This window comes from Zonotrichia albicollis, chromosome 14 (genome assembly GCF_047830755.1).
Source record: "Zonotrichia albicollis isolate bZonAlb1 chromosome 14, bZonAlb1.hap1, whole genome shotgun sequence".
Lineage (NCBI taxonomy): Eukaryota > Metazoa > Chordata > Aves > Passeriformes > Passerellidae > Zonotrichia > Zonotrichia albicollis.
This window is the reverse complement of record NC_133832.1, coordinates 16,126,575-16,136,183: the sequence shown is the minus strand read 5'-3', so window position 1 is coordinate 16,136,183 and position 9,609 is coordinate 16,126,575. Positions and strand designations below refer to the sequence as shown.

At 45.1% G+C, this 9,609-nt stretch overlaps 1 long non-coding RNA gene across 1 annotated transcript; it reads right to left on the bottom strand.

The window, feature by feature from the left end:
• Positions 1-3,096: 3,096 nt before the first annotated feature.
• LOC141730882 (uncharacterized) lies at positions 3,097-7,609 on the bottom strand. Its single transcript, XR_012582735.1, has 3 exons — positions 7,281-7,609; positions 6,628-6,700; positions 3,097-5,727 (listed from the first exon to the last, which is right to left on the bottom strand). It is a non-coding gene; the product is annotated as an uncharacterized LOC141730882 (long non-coding RNA).
• Between the last annotated feature and the right edge of the window lie 2,000 nt (positions 7,610-9,609).

Below are 9,609 nucleotides of genomic sequence, written 5' to 3'. Positions count from 1 at the left end.
ACAGGAGCTTTGGCAATGCCCAGAGCTGGGTGAAAACAAGGATTTGCACACCAGGAGTGAGGAATTTTTTTGTAGCTCACACTGCAATTACATAAAATTAAAATGCAAAGTGGGCACTTGTGTATTTTTGGTTTAAAAAAGGGATCAATGCACACTTCCACATTTCTGGGTGTGTTTTGAGCCAGCTGTATTTGGCACTGCTGTTTTTGTGCCACTGCACATCCCGAGTTAGTGCTGTTTGCCATTTGGAAGTGTCCTCTGGAATTCTGGGTCCCACTGGCAGCCAAACCTGCGTGGCTGAGGCAGAACATCGCTGGTGCCCAGCCTTGGCTCTCCACAGGATGCCCTGTGCCCAGCCAAACATCCTCCAGGTTCCTGTGAACAGGAATTGAGTTCCCAAGGTTGAAATGTCTCTCCACGCACCGAAATCCCACTCCTGGCAGGTGTTTCTTCTCAAAGACAGGCTGGACAGGGATTGCAGCAACCTGGTCCAGTGCAAGGTGTCCTTGCCCATAGCAGGGTTTGGAACTGGATCATCTTTAAGGTCCCTTCCAACCCAAACCATCCTGTGACTCCAAGATGAATCTGTGACTCCTTGTCACAGCCCCAAGCACATCCTCATCACCTTCAGGATCCAAAATATTCCTGGGCAATGAGACCATGTGGTGTCTCCACAGCCTGTAGAAAGTGGGAATGATGATGTTTGTCCTTTGGAACCCATGTTGGGATTTTGGGAAAGCCACACCAAAGCCAGGCAGGTGAATTCACCACCCAGCACCACATTCCATGCAAAGGCAGACACAAATACCATTTAACTCCCAAGGAAAAGAGCCCTTCCTTTCTTCCCTTCTCTCTCCTGGTGCCAGAAGGGACCTTGCCTTCAGCATCCTTTTATCCACAGGATGCATCCGTGGGCAGCTCCAGGACTTCAGTGGTTGAAAAGGAAACTTGTATCCTGAGCATTTTATTAATTCCTAATTGACCCCAAAGATTTTTTTTTTGTTTTCCATTAAGCTTTTAAACCAAAATTGTGACTCTCCAAATATATATATATATTCCAGCAAGAAGCTGGGGCAAGTCAGCTCAGATTTTTCACAGAACTGGGTGTTTTACCTTTGAATTGATCAAAGACACCATCAGCACAGTCTGTGTTGTTATTTCCTGTAGTTTGATCCGTGCTCACAGAAAAATTTACATTTTATGTAGATAGATCAAGATATTTTCAGTCTCTCATGCAGAAAGCAGAGGATTTCTTGGAATTTGAAAAAGAGATGAGTTTCCAGGGCTGCCTTTGGAGATTTCTCTGAGTTGGAGATCTTCAGACCTTTCCTCATTGGAGCTTGGCTTGATGATCCTGGGTGGTGAAATCCTGGAATAGATGGTTCAGGGCAGGGGGGAGTCCCCATTCCCGGGGGGATTTAAAAGCTCTGTGAATGTGGCACTTGGAAACACAGGTCAGCAGTGGGGGAATGGTCAGGCTCCATGGTTTTAAAGGGCTTTTCCAAAATAAATGATTCCATGGTTCTATGATCTGCCCTGCTCCTAAAGCATCCCATGTAGTGTTTCCTTAGGTAGGTCAGTGAATCTCTCTTGAGTCTCTTCTTTTACTCTTTTCTCCCCAAACCTCTGAACAACAAGACACCAAGCACAGCAAAGCCAACCAAACCACAACAAGAGCACCCCAGCACTGCCAACTTTACCTTGGAACAGCCACCAACATCCCCAATGGTTTCACAAAGAGCATTCCCCCAGGCTGAGCTGTGCTGGAAGGGAGAGCAATGATACCCATGCTGACATTTGCCCCTTTAATTCTGCATTAAAATGATAATCTCCAGTTCATCTCCATCACATGCTCCTTTTTCATCTCTCCCGTCTCCACGTCTCTTGGAAGAAGCACATAAGCCTGGATGTTGAAAGATCCTTAATGGTGCTTCTGAGGCTGAATCCCCTCCAGGACTTGATGTCAGTAGAGAAAAAAGCTCAAATTTGCCTCACCTGCTTCTCAAGAGCTGCCAGCCCTTTCCAGGATTAAGTCATTATAATCTCCTTAAGCAGTCATGAAATAAAATAAACACAAGTGTGGTTTTCTGCTCAAAATAAAAATACTAAAGTTCACATGAGGAAATGCTTTTGGAGTTGTGAGTACAGGGGAGATTTTGCCTGATTTTCAAATGCAGCTGACTGATGTCTCTGCAAAGAGTTTTCTGATGTGGTTCTTGGGCTCTTGCTTTACCATCGAGCTACTCCCCCTCATTAACAACTTTTGCCCATTTTAACCTGAACTTTCCACAGACTCCTGTAAACTTCCAGAGTAGGCACAGAGCAAAAACTCTCTGAACTCCTAAAGGAATCAAACTGATGCAATTTATTTCCACAGAACCATGCAATATTCAATGATACACTGAATCCGTGTTTTTAACACTTTTTAAAGAACTAAAACCCTGGAAAGAATTAATTAGGCATGCTCTGAAGCCTGAGCACTTAACAGTTTTCCACTCGGTTGTAGAATTTTAAGACCACCAACACTGGATACTGGTAAAGATTATGAAAGGTATTCTGGGCTGAAATACAAACTAGTCAGAGGGCTTGGCCACTGAGTGACTGGAAAATACTTCATGAAAGCTTTAGCCAGGCTATTATATTTTGTAAAGAAATTTTAAGAAAAAATCTGCAGTATCCAGAAGGTTAAATTTAGGGCAGAGTGACTCACTGGGAAAAAATGTCCTGCTGGGAATATTGTCTTTGCAGATCAAGCAAATTGTTCATGCAGCAGAGAGGTACTGAAGGACCCAGCACTCCAAGTGGGGCAGGAAGGGAATGATGGGCTGGGATCCATGAAGGATCTCGTGCCTGAGCATGGGAATGTGGGGCAGGAAGGGAATGATGGGCTGGGATCCATGAAGGATCCCGTGCCTGAGCATGGGAATGCTGGGCTGGGGTGGAGCATCCTCTGCACACCTGGAGCCAGAAACCTCTGGAAGTGCCAGGAGCTGGGAGATGTTGGCATGGAAATGTCCCTCGTGCTGATTTGAGATGAAAATGTACCATTTTAAAAAAATGCAAAGAATATATTTTTTTTACCTTTTTTTTTTCCACATCAGAAAAAATTTCCTTTCAATTTTCCGGCATTTTTCCAACCACTTCTGTTGCCTACAGCAGTATTGCAAAGAAATCTACCCCTGCCAAAACAACCACCATTAAATAAGGTCCTTGATAACCCACAATGATTTTGCAAAGAACTGATGGGAGTTTCAGCTGGAAAAAGTTCCTTATTTAAGTGCCTGATACCCAGAAAAATGATGCATGCTCCACAAAGATGACAAGGATGGATGCAAGACAAAGATGGTACAGACACCCAGGTATTTCAAAAATAACACAGGTCAGATGCAAAAGCATAAAACTAAAATAAAAGAGCCAAAAAAACCCAAGCAAGAATTAGTCACTCACAGTTTCTATCCTTGATTAAAAATTCCTAGACAAGCAAACTGATTTAATTTCCTTTTTGGTCACCCTTTACAGAATAAAAACAACTCACCTTAGTAAACCCTCCTATGACTATTTACCGTGCAGAATTTAAGGAGAAATTTAAAACACTGAGGACAAAACTGGAGGGGAACAGGGACATTCCAGCCCCAGAGAGCTGAGGACCTTCAGGTTCAGTATTTTTTTCTCTCTCCCTTGCATGCAATGGCTTTCACCAATGAACAACACCACCAATTTTATTTCCTTGTTACAATTGCTTTCCTCACTCGTGATCTTGGGATCACTGGCCAAGGGTTGAAGGAGCTGCTGGTCCAAGAGGATTGGCCTGGAGTGACACCCAGAGACACCCCTGAGTGTCCCCAGCAGCACGTTGAAGATGCAAGGAGAGAATAACTCAGAAATTATCCCATAACACAGCGAGTTTAATTGAAAGAGAAATGTAGAACACTACAGCATATTCATAAATGTCTGAGATTGTATCATATATTACAACATACTCAAAAATGGGCTGTTTTCTAAACCAAGTGCAGCCAAACCCACATGGCTCCCATGCACATGGATTAAACTAGGAAACAAACCAAAACTGTAATCAATGGAAGATGACAATGAGCCTATATTAAAATCCATGCATATGTACATTTTGTATATACACATGTAAACCACACATCTGTTGGCAAAAGCTCAAATTTTCCTTTGCAATGAAGTGAATTTCCAGTGATGGAGTGACCTTCAAGTCAACAGGAACCACCTCAGCTTATGCCAGGACATCATAAAGGGGTTTTTTTTCAGAAAAAATAAGATATTGGATTATTGCAAAGCAAATTTGCACAAATTTGTGCCTTGAATTTAAAAGGAAAGCCCCAATGTACCATGCAGGGGTCTCCTAAGGGAGTATTTCTGCACACAAGGAGTCTGGTTCTGCAAGGCCAAAAATATCATGGTGGGGAGTCTGTGAATTCCTACAGTTTCTTTCAATGCTGTTTCAAAAAGAGCCACTTGTTCAGATTAAACACTCTTGGATCAGAGGAAGGAGAAGAAAAAGAAAAATGTCAACGCAAAACTAAAACTTGTCCTGCCAGGTTCAGGAAGGACAAGAATTCAAAGGCTTGAACTTACCTGGAGTTTCAAAGAAAATTACCCAAATCTGGGGCTGCCTGTCTTCCTCAGGTCCTATCCCCAGAGTTTTCCTGCATCTGCTGTGCAAAGGGCTCACACATTTCCTGGGAGAAGCCACCAGGGTTTGGGTCACCCTCCTGGCACCCCTCTAAACCCACAGCTCCCAGCTATGGCAGCACAGATCATCCCAAAATATCTTTACAGGATTAATGCCACCAACCAACCACGTCAGAAACCTTTTCCCATCTATTTAAGGGCTGTCCCCCTCATCTCCTGCTATCACCACTGGGTTTGGAGCCTCCTCATTTTAACTTTGAGGTGAATCATTCCTTACATAAATTTTCAAAAACCAGAAAGAACACATTTCTCCCTTTTAATTCAGCTGCAAAAATTTTTCATGAGCAGAATTGTGGCTGGGTGTGGGACAATCCCTCAGGTAAGACACAGCCCCTTACTGAACCATGTAATTTGACTTTGGACTTCATGAGATTAATGTTTACACTCAGGGTCCATCAATTCCTGAGGAGAAGTAGAAATCTGTTGCTGTTTCTGCTCTTTCCTCCACCCCCTAATAAAACCTTTGAGATTATCAAGTTTTTCCCAGCCTATAATCCAAATGCTCCCTGCTGTTTAGCCTATCCCTGAAAACTAATGAGAAGATCCCATATCTCACCTTATTAAAACATCCTTCCTTGCAGTAGTAGGCAGTTTCAGAAATTTTCCTTACTTGCAGTAGTAGGCAGTTTCAGAAATTTTCCCAGACTGAACAGGCTAATTTTTCCTACAAATTCCTTAGAAATGTTCCCTGGCATTGCTGGGCATCTTTTTCCTCAGTTCCCACAGAAAACCCAACACTGGGCAATAAGAGTGACTTTCCATGCAAACCACTCTGGATATTCCACCCTGTCCACGCTGTCCTTTCCAACGTGCATCTTATTTACATTATCTACACATCCAGCAGCCCTCCCTGAAGGAGTCAGAGCCCTCATGGGGAGCCAGAGCATCCCTTGTGTTTGTACATCTCCAGAGTCAGCTCCTTCAGCCCCGTGCCGGGCTGGCGCGGTGGGATGGCACACACAGACTTGGACCGGCTCTCCTTCCCCTCCCGGACCTTCTCCGTGTTCCCCACTGTGGGAAGAGAAACAGCACAAGAAACACCACGAGAAACTCCAGGAGAAGCACCCCAAGAAACACCCTGAGAAACACCCTTCTTTGTAGCTCAGCAGGAATGAAGGACACCGAGCTGGCCACGTGCTCTTTGGGGATGAGCTGTTCCACTCACTTCCCAGTTATAAAACAGGAGAAAAGAACAGTGTTTCCATGGAAGGAAAAGCCAAAGAAAGGTGATTTAAAACCAGGTTTACACTTCAAAATACATAAAGTATTTGGATCAGTATTATCATTCTTTTGTCAGTCCGCAACTGCAGCTTTGCAGAGCAAAAATTCACCTGGCTGAGTTCCTTAAAGCAGCTCTGGACAACACAGGTGTCCTGCTGGAGCACCTGGAATGTCCTGTTGTCACATTATGGGATTGCTTGACAGGGATGAACATGCAACCATGACAGAAGGGTTACAATCTCCTTCTGACACCACTGTATGTCAGGGGCCATGGTGCTCATGTTTTCCTTGGGGCGTAAAAAAAAAAAAAACTACCCAGAAATAATGGGTTTTATCACTTTTCTCTGCTTACAGTCATGGTTTTCTTCAGGAAGAACATTACTGAAGTATTCCCAGTAAACTGTGGATTAAAACAGCCACATCCCAAGTTGGATGAGGCAACCTGACATAGTTGGAGAAGTCCCTCTTTGTGGCAGAGGGGTTGGATTAGATGGCTTTGAAAGAGCCCAAACAATTCACACCAACATCAGGTGGGCTGACAGGCGGCACCAGGGCTCTTTCAGCTCTTCTTGCTCACCCAGGAGGCTCATTTCAGGAGCCCAAATTTGTCCCACAGCCTCCCTGTCACCTGCTGGGCCATTCCACAGGGATGAGGGAGGGCAGGGAATGAGCCCCAGCTCCCCAACTTACCGGTGAGGGAGCGGCAGAGCTTGGGCTGCGGGCTGGGCTCGCCCTGCGCCGAGCACGAGTCCTCCTTCTGCGACTGAGGGAGAGAAAGACTTCAGTGCCCTGTGAAACCTGCCCACAACACTCCTGCCTCATAAACCTGCAATCCCTAAGGATTCCACTCCCTTTCGGTTCACTTTTGCCACATAAAAATCAACAACAAAAAAAAGGGTTGCTAAAAATAGGCTGAAGAGATGGCAGGAAGTATTTGCAGATGGTGATTTGCCACAACATAGAATCATGGAATGGCCTGGATTGGAAGGGCCTTAAAGATCATCCCATTCCAATCCCTCTGCTGTGGGTGGGGACACCTCTCACAGGACCAAGCTGCTCCATCCAAACTGGCCTAAAACCCTTCCAGAGATGGGGCATTCACAGCTCCTCTGAACAACACTGCAAGCTCTTTATGGAGCATCAAGAATTTAGAAATAAAACCGAGCCAGTGTCAGAGGCTTAAAGAATTAAAATGGCACAATACAGCAATTATGTTTTGAGTTCTGGAAGAGGTCTGAGCTCCCCAGGAATAGTTCAGCTGAGGATGGGAAGCCCTGGAGCTGAGAGAATGGGGCAGGGAGTGCAGAAGGCAAAGCTGTCCCCAGGATATGGATGTTTCTCACCTTGGCTGTTCCCCACGCTGGCTGCAGGCCAAGGAGGCAGGTAACGAGCTGGCACTAACGAGCTCCCTGTCCTTTCACTCCAGTGCTAATCTCCACCCTCCAGGACAAAAAAATCGGAATGAAAAAAAAATAAAAATCAGGTAGCACAATGCCGCCTGGATTGTTCGGCGCCTCTGCAAACTGGGAATAAGTCTCTCACACAGCTGCGATTTGGCACCTCGGTCCAGAAACCCAGACTGCCAAAATAACTCTGGACACCTCCCAGCCTGGTTTTCTGTTTTGTTTCGGTTCGTTCTCCTCCCTCCCCTAACGAGGACCGCTGCCCTGCATCCCTTGTTCTCCCTTTTATTGACCATTTTAATAACAATGCCTTCGCGGCTCCGGCAGCTCCCTGGAAAGCCATTCCCAGGGGCATTGAGCGGTTCTCAGAGCATGCTCCATGAAAGGGCTCTGACATAATTACCAAAGGCACTCTGTCATTTACGCACATGGCTCACAGGCAGCTCCAAATAAGCTCCTTCTGGGGGAGTGCACTCCTGTTTTGGCAGCAGAAAAGAGGACCAAGTTGCCTGGCTACAGGTGCAAGGATTTTCTGGGTGCTCCGTGGTAAATAAAAGCTGTCCTGGGTCTCAGAATCTGCCCTGCCAGCTCAGGCTGGGCTGGATCCCTGCCTAAAATAAGGCCAGCCCCAAAAGCAGCCGGTGCTGGAAGCCAGCAATGATGCACAGCTCCAGGAAGCAGCAGCCTTCGGCAGGAATTTTGTCCTTAGGCAGAGGAAGGAGAACTTTCTGCTGGAAATAGATAGTCTTGGAGTTAATCCTCTGGGCTGTGGTTCAGAGCTGAAGTCACCTCGTTCTCCTGCCAAGGTCCTTCTGCCTGGTGTAAATCATTTAACCTGCTCTGGAGGAAGGAAGATTGTTCTTTTCTTGCTGCTTCTCCCTGTTTGCTCTCCAAACTCTCCTTGCAGGAGGCTCCAAGAGCCTCCTCTCCATGCTGTAAAAGCCCCTGAAGTGAAGCCACCAACCCAAACAGGGATGTTCTCCCACACACCCCTGATTTTGTTTGGGGGAGAAAAAAACCAACCAGCCCCTAATAAAATATGATAAATAAAATATTTAACTGAGCTACAAGAGCTTCATATTTAACAGCAAAGCTCTCAGCACCTTCACTAAACAAGAAAAACAGGGTTTTCAAACACCCAACAGAAAAAACCAAACAGAAAAAACCAAACAGAAAAAACCAAACAGAAAAAACCAAACAGAAAAAAACAGGGTTTCTACTGAAGCAAATTTTTAAAATTATTCCCTCATCTCCTAACGCTCAAGGTCCCACCAAAGCTTTTTTTCCAGGACTGGCAGTGGAATTGCAGGAGTTTCACCAGCACCACAGGGGTTCCAGCGGCCCTTTGCTGGAAGTTTATTCCCCGTCCCTGGATTTCCAGCTGGGGTTACAAACACAGTTGTAATGCTTCCATCTCGTGGTGAGATGTAGAACAGAAAAACCTGGGGAGCAACAGCATCCAAGTTTTTCTTGCTGACTCAAAGCCTGGAAGGCCAAACCCTTCCCTGTGGGACTACAAAAGATGGAATATCTGACAATCAGAAAAATCTCAAACACTATGGATATTTTTCATTAATAGCTTTTTTTGATCAGGAAAATATAATTTTCTTTTCAATTTGGCATGGAAGAAACATGAGTAGCTGCTTTTTTCCCAAAAACTGGTAAGTACTGAGCTGCTTATAATAGGCTAAAATCTACTTTTTAGCACAGTGTTCCTTCTTTCTGGTGACAAATTCTGCAATCTGTCCTCCTACAGCACAAAGTAACAGCATTCACCCACCCTCCTTAATATTATGTAATATTATATATATAAAATTAATATGGTGTTAATATTTCAGGGCTCTATTAGAGCATTGTCCCATCACTTTTGGGCATCATTTTATTTCTTTTCACAGTAAATGAGGCAGCTATTCTTAAAAATTAGCTGGAAAGCTGCTGGTGACACAAAACAGGCCTGGCTTGTCCTTTTGGGCACTGAGGGATGGTTCTTGGGTTAGAACCACCCTTACAGGTGTCACTGGGATCAGCTCCTGGTATTTGCTACCATCTCCAGGTTGGACAGGACATCCTCATCTAGTGGAAGGTGTCTCTGCCCATGGCAGGGGGTGGAACTGGATGGTCTTTAAGGTTTCTCCCAGCCCAAACCATTCTGGGATTTACATCTGCTTCCCTTGGCCAGGCACAAAGCCAAGGTGGCTGCAGTGAAGAGCTGTGAGCAGCACCAACAAGTGGCTCCAGTGACACAACAGTCAGTATTCAGCATCAAATT